Source organism: Lissotriton helveticus, chromosome 3_1 (assembly GCF_964261635.1).
Source record: "Lissotriton helveticus chromosome 3_1, aLisHel1.1, whole genome shotgun sequence".
Taxonomy (NCBI): Eukaryota; Metazoa; Chordata; class Amphibia; order Caudata; family Salamandridae; genus Lissotriton; species Lissotriton helveticus.
Genome location: NC_136061.1, coordinates 1,746,162,477 through 1,746,171,384, shown reverse-complemented (window position 1 = coordinate 1,746,171,384; position 8,908 = coordinate 1,746,162,477). Strand labels below are relative to the sequence as shown.

General features: G+C 43.6%; 1 pseudogene; it reads right to left on the bottom strand.

Annotated features, from left to right (window-relative positions):
• Window positions 1-1,619: 1,619 nt before the first annotated feature.
• LOC144825584 (28S ribosomal RNA) lies at window positions 1,620-3,510 on the bottom strand (annotated as a pseudogene).
• Window positions 3,511-8,908: the final 5,398 nt, after the last annotated feature.

Genomic DNA, 8,908 nt, shown 5'->3' with positions numbered 1-8,908 from the left:
TATAGGATAGAGATAGTACACTCTCCAGTACTACTCTAACAATATAAATTGCCTACGAACTGTACTGAGAAAAGTAAGGTATGATTAGCAGGTTATTAATATATATATATATATATATATATATATATATATATATATATATATATATATATATATATATATATATATATATATATATATATATATATGTGTGTGTGATATGCACTGATTATGTGTAAACAATTACTTGAAATCTATATTGAGTTCAAATATATATCAGCTATCATGATGGACACATGTATATCTAAATTCACACACAAAACTATAATATTACTAAAGCTAGTGAATAAGCATTCCCAATTCTAAAGCTATAGTTAAATTCTAAACATGTTAACTGTGATCCTTTTTATGTGTTATACTCTAAATGTGTTAGCTATAATAGATTTAAATATCAACAAATAAACATTCCTAAAACAATATACTAATAAGGATTAAATATGTGTGGTGCAAAACAGTGTACATCTTATGGCCCGATTACGAACTTGCTGGGAAAACCCTACAGCTGACTCACGCCCGTAGAGCTTTCCGACCGACTCATGCTCCTGGGCTCCGAGCGACAGAGTACGATGCGCCGCAGTGCTGACGGACTCAAGTCGCTCGGAGCCCCATTGAAATCTATGGAAGCCTGGTGTACGTTGCGTACATAGGCTCCAATAGACAAAAAACGCATGTATCAGACAAGGGCGCCCCTGTCGTGGGTATGCCTCGGTCCCGCCCGAACATTGCATGCATGTGTAGGGGGGACCCTTGGGACCCCCCAGTGATTGAGTCATAGGTCCCCGGGTGAAAGGGTGTATGTAACGGACCCCCAAAGTCCGCTTCCTGGAGCTTTTTTGAGTTGGAGGCTTCGACTCGATCGAGCTGCTCTGTGTGCACATCGTACTTGATCATACGGGAATCCGCCCCATTGCGCTGTGCGTATTGGCCATGGTGGAGTCGTCTAGAGGGGAACGTTGTCCCGTACGAGTCACTCAGAGCAGGAGGTGAATATCTCATTGCACTTGCTCACTCGTACAGCTGTACGAGTCGCTCGGAAATCACGCGTACGACTCGGACTCGCTACTGACAGATGCCGTAAGGTGCGCTTCCGAGCGAGATCGAAATCGGCTCCTTAGTGTTGAATTCAACAGTTAATTCTCCATGAATACTTTGCACATTTTAATAGTGTCCATTAAAGTAGTCAGGCAAACATTTTTCTTAAATGGGAAACACATTTGTAATCCAAGGTCAGCCAGAGCAACATCATTACCTTGAGGCCAAATACCCCGACATCCTAGAATAAAACCAGGACATTTTTCACTGTGGAACAGTTGGTGAGGTTTTTGATTTCCTGTGATAGATCTTGATAATATTTAACTTTACTCTCAAATGCAATTTCATGGGAATTTTGTGACCTTTCATATCCAATTGAAACATCAATCACTACAGCAGAAACATATTTGGTAAATACTACATCTATTTTACGTAGTTCACCTTGACTATTTTTTAAATAAGGTTCCCTATGTCTCCCAACTCCATCTTTTCGTTCTATCAATGAGAAGTTCCAATATTTTGGTATGTCTTTTGATCCTTATGTCCTTGGTTTAAGGACATGTACCTGAAATGTGAACATTGTTCCAACATGCCAGAGGCTGTTCACTTTGGAGACCTTGATTTTCAAGTACCAGCAAGAGCTCACTGGATGCCGCAGGAACTGCAATGCTATCCAATGCTCAGGCCCCTCTCTCGGGGCGAACCCATTCCAGGGTTCCCTGCCCTTCACAAAGAAGAGAACTCTTCCTGGTGCTCCAGCCGGCTTTTCCAGGATCATTTGCGTTAAAGCACTGGACGCCGAGAGGGAGCCAGTCTCCACCACTTTGGGTACGGACATCTGAACCAGAATCCCTTTTAATCGGCCGAGGGCAACAGAGGCCATCGCCCGTCCTTTCAAAATGGTACTGACCTATCTCTTCAGACCAACTGAATCATGTTCAACTGCTGTTCCCACGGAATGCTTATACACTTCGCCTTCAAACTTCTTGTTTGAATATTTGCTACTACCACAAAGATCTGCACCTGGGGTGGCCCTACCTGGGCCCTCCCCCAGGTTTCTGTGCACACCACAGCTGCCCTCCTACTCATCGCAGCTTAGGCCCTGTGGCTCTAAGCACCGGCCTGATATGGGACTGATGCTGCAGCGCCATCCATTTTCAGGGCTAGTTGATTCAGAAGTTGAGTTATTCCACACTCCTTAGCAGATTCTGACTTCCATGGCCACTTCACTGCTATCTATATCAATCACTTTTTCTGGTGTCTGATGAGCGTCAGTATCGGGCGTATTAACCAGGTATTCGGTTAATTCTCCAGCACCAGTTCTGCTTACCAAAAGTGTCCCACTAGGCACTCTCATCCATGCCTTTCTCCATGCTAGCGAGCCAGACTTCTTACCCATTTAAAGTTTGAAACTTGGTAGAGATCGTTTTGGCCTCAAGACCTCTAATCTTTCGCTTTACCTGGTAAAACTGGGGGTTCCTTGTGCTAGCTATCCTGTGGGGAAACTTCAGAGGGAACCAGCTAGTAAATCGTTTGATTAGTCTTTGACCCCTATATCCAGGTTAGATGACTGGTTTGCACGTAAGGACCTCTATGGACCTCCATCCGAACTGCTACTGGCTTTGCCCTGCCCAGGCATAGATTACCATCTTTTTATCACACACTCTCATGCTCTAACTCCCCGACGGAGCGGATGACGAGCCAGTGGTGTGCCTGCCACTATCTTTGCTGTGGGATCCCACCTCAGCAGGCATGCTCTGGCCCTCACCTTCATTGTGCCACAGGGTTTCACTCTGCTTTCCAATTCGCACATGTGTTAGACTCCTTGATCCGTGCTTCAAGACGGGTTAGGTGGGTAATCAACATCGCCTTAGATGCCTGGCGCCCCACATTGGTCTCCCTGCCCAGTGGCACTGAGCACAGGTGCGGAGGTAGTCAAATCTCCCTCAGCTCCTTGGACATGGCCGGAACAGAGAGCAACCAACTACCATGACCTTTCTGTGATGTTGAATCCTCCGGTGGACTGCAAAGAGCCCACCTGTTTACCTCTCAATGTTTCACACCCTCTTGAACTCTCTCTTCAAAGTTCTTTTCATCTTTCCCTTATGGTACTTGTTGACTATTGGTCTTGTACCGTATTTAGCCTCAGATCGAGTGTACCACCCGCTTTGGGCTGCATTCCCAAGCAACCTGACTCAGAGAAGACCGTATCCCAGCGTACCAGGGGCCACTACCAGCCTAACACCGTCCGTGGGATAAAACTCCATCAGAAGGATTTGGTTCCTCTGAGCAACGCCAGGGAGTCGATCTTATGTATGGCACATTTCCCAAGCCCACGTTGTGGTGGGGATTTGACAATGAGCTCTTCAATCTCCATTACTGTGGGAATCCTGGTTAGTTTTCTTTCCTCTGCTTAGTAATATGCTTAAATTCAGCGGGTCACCACATCTGATCTGAGGTCATAGTCGGATGCTGAAGCATGGGTGAATCAGGAAATACTGGCCCCTGAGTTGTAGGGGCTGAGGTCGTGGCAGTACACCCTTTTTTCCGGGTCATAGACCAAGGCCCATGGAGGCAGGCGAGCACATGTGGGCCTGGCAGGGGGTGTCCTCACCGGACCCCGGCCGCAGAGGTGGGTACCTGAGGCAGTGTGCATGGAAAGCCTTGGGACACCACAATCAGCAACTCGCTGCACACAGCCAGCACCCTGAGACATGCCCAGGATGGACTGTTCAATAGCTTGCGCTCCGCCAATGTGGGAAGGAAGGATAGGCATGCTGGTGGCATACCTCTGCAACAGGACCTGGGGGAGGGATTCTGCGGATGATTATCAGAGGTCTGACCTTGTGGGCAGCCCTGGGGCGATTGATGATAGAGCAACACTCAGACAAGCATAGTTTTGGGAGAAGCCCAGGGCTACAAGGTGCGTTTAAAATGTTGAAGATCAATCACACAAATTCTTGAGCTAGCTGTTCGTCATTGATGTGCGAGCCGAGTGATCTACCTCACAGGCAACGTTTTGAAACATTCACACACCTGCAGGTGCAGGAGAAGCAGGAGGAAGGTGATACCATCCTTCTGTCCACTGCCCATAAGCCGGAATTGTCCTCCAAAGTCTTGGGTGTAGGAGGCCCGGGGCGGCAGGACTTTTGGGGGTGGTCCCAGCCTGGGGAGGCACTGCCATTCCCACGGGATCTGGTTGAGTGAGTGTGTGTTCCATCACGGGAGTGCCTACTGCTGTGCCCCTCCTGGAGGTGCCACGGTCAGGGCCGCCTCCTTCCCTGGTCCCTCACACGTACATTGGCCGGGTCCCCCCAGGTAGAGGAGCCAACTCACACCCGGTCCTCACCTAAGTGCCCCAGCGTCTGTAGACTGCTCTGAAGGCCAGGACCCCCAAGGGCATGGCTGGGGCCTGTCCCTACGGTGTGTTCTGTCTAGGGAGAGGCCAAGGGATTCAGGCTGATGCGGTCAGTCGCTCTGGCCAGTCCACCGTTAATGATCCTTCAACAGGTTCACCTACGGAAACCTTCTTACGACTTTTACTTCCTCTAGATAACCAAGTTTGATCGTGTTCTTGGAGCTCCACCAGGGCCATTGCTTACCCCGGCAGGGTTGATCTGAGGACTTCACTAAACCATCCACTCAGAACTAGCAACCAGCAGTGTGTAGAAAGGGCAGGGACTCAATCAACATGAGCTTATGACCCGCACTAACTGGGAATTCCTTGTTCATGGGAAATAATTGCAATCCTTATCACAAACGGGGTTCAGCAGGTTATTTACACCTGTAGGCGGAGGGTATTCGCACGCTGATCCTTTCAGTGCAGCACACATGCAGCCCTGTATATTTAAGGGCATCACGGACCTGTTATTGCTCGTGCTCCTGTGGCTGAATGCCATTTGTCCCTCTCAGAAGTTGGAAGCCGACCGCTGGGGGTCCGTAACTAGTTGGCATGGAAGAGTCTCATTCATTATTGGAATTAACCAGAAAAATCACTCCAACAACTATGAATGGCCATGCACCATCACCCACAGAATTGAGAAAGAGCTATCAATCTGTTAATCCTTTCTGTGTCTTGGTAGGGTGATTTTTCTCATGTTGAATCAAATTAAGCCACATACTCCACTCCTGGTGTTGCCCTTCCATCGATTCCTTTAAGTTTCAGCTCTGCAACCATACTCCCCTTGGAGCTCAAAGACTTTGGTTTCCTGGAAGCTGCTCAGTGGGTCATGGAAGTAATGCTGCAGGATCGCTAGGCAACTTTTTTTTAATAATATGGGGGTTGGGCCTGTACTAACACCCAAACTAGGCCACAATAACAATTTATACCAAAGAGATGTTTGTGCGTGCGTTTAAGCATTCAAAAACTACTTTCACAACTAAAGTGGTTAAGTGCCTTTATTTCACCTTTCTATTTTTCATTTGATTATTAGATATAATGACCATTTAAATCATGTCATAAAGAAAGACAATACATTTTTAGAAACATTCAACACTACATCAGAAAATAATTACAGCACATATGTAATTCAACACATAAATGACCACAAAGGAACAAAACCAAAACATTACAAAAACTAACACAATGAACAGATAGAACAGTCCTAAACCTGACAATAGAATAATGGCGGCGTCAATTATTTATGTATTCACAATCTAACAGTCTGCCATTCACAGCTAGCTGATACAAAAATTCAACAGGCACATTGCCTTGTTTGTACACTGTATTTAATCAGTAGAATGATGGTGATTGCGTTTCAGAACCCTGCTTTTCTTTTTTGGTTCTCCTCAGGACCAGGACGGATCAGACACTAAAATATTGAGAATGAGAAAAGTTTTTATCAGCTAAAGGTCCCTGTAATCCGATTACCCTGAGCCCTATGGTTAAAGAAGTTTTCTTACCATTCAGGGATGTTGATCCCGGGTGCTGTGTTTAGCAGTAATTAGCGAGCAAAATCACTTGATGTAGAGAATTTCTAAAAAGTAGAGGAAAGTTGGGGCATTTACTATAAACCAACTGACTCTAATGTGCGTGCACTCCATTAAAACGTCACCTACGAGCTTTAGCTCGTCGTTCTAATGAGCACCATTGTTCTTTTTCAACTTTATCAAAAGTCCAGAAGGAGCGAAGATATACAAACAATCAAAAATCAAATATTTATAGTCCAAAAAAATGAGGATTCCAGCTTTATGTTCAGTAGTTCATTTGAACAGTTTATTATTCTTCAAAAGTGTTGCGATCTCTGATAATCCAACATCAAACAAGACAATTATTAGTTTGTACAGCTAACGTATTTCGTCCCCCTAGGGACATCATCAGGGCTGTGAAGTAAAAAAGAAACATAATATCACGATCCAAAACATGATAGATTTAACAAAGTTTACAAATAATAACAATTTTTTTTCCCTATATACATTTCCTTCAGTATTGATAATTCTACCTATTCTGAATGCAACATCCTGCCTATTTAACAGTCTGCAATATCGGAAAGAGATACCTATACACAAAATTCATGTCACACCTATTTAACCAATATTATCCAATTTAACATAAACATTTCATTATCAGTTCCTCTTCCTCAGTAACCAAAACGTCAAGCATGGCAACTACCTGGGACTTCATATCACCCCCATACTTAGACTATTCAATTGATAGAGCAATTATGTTCAACATACCTCCTATATTCTTAAAGAATGAATCATGCCAAAAGGAACTTTTATATCCTAAGTTACTTCTGTACTCCTTCCTGGTTAACCAAATTCCCTTCCTCCCCGTATTTGAAGAGAAATCTGTATAGAAACACAATATTGAATCACTGTCCTTGTTACCGCCAACTAAGTTTAGTTAATATATCATCCCCGCTTGACTTGTCCGCTGTTAGATAACTATCAGTCAGACCTCTCACCTTCAAAGTTCCATAAAGTTTTTTCTATCTTCCACTTTGTCTAACCTGTCTCAACGATATTTTCACCTATTTTATTTGCCTAAAAACCAGCACAGGAGATGTTTGTTTAAAAAACCATTCATGTCGATTCCATCTGCATCATCAACCCCTTGTAGCCCTTTATTTTATCATAATCCCAAAAACATGCCATCCTCACCTATGTCCATAATATTCGAATCTGACCATGTCCAACAGCAATGTATAATTAAATGATACTGCGCGGTCCACATCTGTATCTAAAAAGATATTATATATATATTCTACTATAAGTAATCCTGAAAAGATTTCCACTCACTCATTTTCTGAAATTGCATCCCTAATTAATTTCCTCTGTGAAAAAAAAGTGCCTTATTCACATACCTTCTCCAAAGGCTATGATCGCCCTCCATGAATTAAAAGGTAGTTCACGATCACGATCCAAATCAGTACCTAAAAAGAGATATATATAAAACCATTTATAAGTCTTCCTGATACAATTAGTTCACTAGATTTCTGATCCCTACATCCCTGATTGTAATAATCCTCAGAACAATTGCTGGCTCAGTGACATACCTTATCCAAAGGCTACGGTCAGCCTCCAACGTGGTGCATGGCCATTCTGCTGTGATGGGAAACTGCCGCCACTACTCTACTTGAATCACCAAATCTCCAATCACAGCAGTGTTGGTACAAGACCCTAGTTTACATGTTCAAGTCATAGTCTCCCAACCAGTCAGCTATCGCTCTTCCTGTTAATTTTGTTAGTTTACCTGGCCACCCTGAATGTGCAAGCAGAAATCACGTCAGTCTGTCCAACAAATCATTGGTCGCTCTGAATTCAATACCGTTTCCAATCTGGTCCGCAAACTGTTTTCCTGGTCTTTCTAACAGTCTCCAACCGTCCTGAACGTGCAAGTGGAAATCACGTGTCAGTCAGAACAGCCAATCATGAGTCTCTCTGAATTAGATGCAGGTTGCAATCTGGTCTGCAACCTGCTTCCCTGCTGTTTCTAACTTCCTCAGACCGGAAACCACTCGTATTCTTAATATACCAATCACATCTCGAATCCGATCAGGTAGAGATTCTCCAAACTCAGTGTATTACAGGTTCCTGCACACCCGTTCAGTTTACCGGCATACGCATAAGAGTTAATCTATCCGAAGACACGGTAGACGGCATTATCTATTAGTCCACATCCTTTTACATTGGCCAGTTGTGTCCATACTCGTCTCTAGCCAAACCCTGTGATTAAAATATCACAAGAATATATAAACACATTCCATTCTCTTACTACCCTGTTTTTAATCATGGAGTCTCCAGTATTCCCTTGGTGACCTAAATACACTACTCAGTCCTATTTGATACATATTGTGCTTTTTTAGTATTAACCTTATTGAAATCGAATAGAAATTACAATCCTCACCAGTCAATAACACCTCCTGCCACGAATTATCCAAAATCCTAATGTTCACAATCAGTAGCTATGCAAAAATATGTCCACATCCTCTATCTTCTATTTTAAAGTATTATTTCCTACTTATACTTACCACCTATTAAAAACTCTACAGACTATAGAACTACAGAGCCGCAACCATGGCTATAACCCTTGTGACCCGCCACCTGCGCCCTCTTACCGGTAACTCATATTGAATCATTTCACACATCTTACGCTAATAACCCTTAGTCCATCTCATCTTCAAAAGTGACTCTCTTCGCTTAGTCCCTATGATATCGCGATGTTGACCACACATCCCCAGATAATCATCGAAATGCAGATAAATGAACCATTATGCACCAAGTCCAGACAACGCTAATCCTAATCCATTATATGCAACATCTTTAATTCTATTTATGCCTAAATCACAAATATTACATGTCACACAGACATAAAATCCTTTTGGAGGTTGTGGTA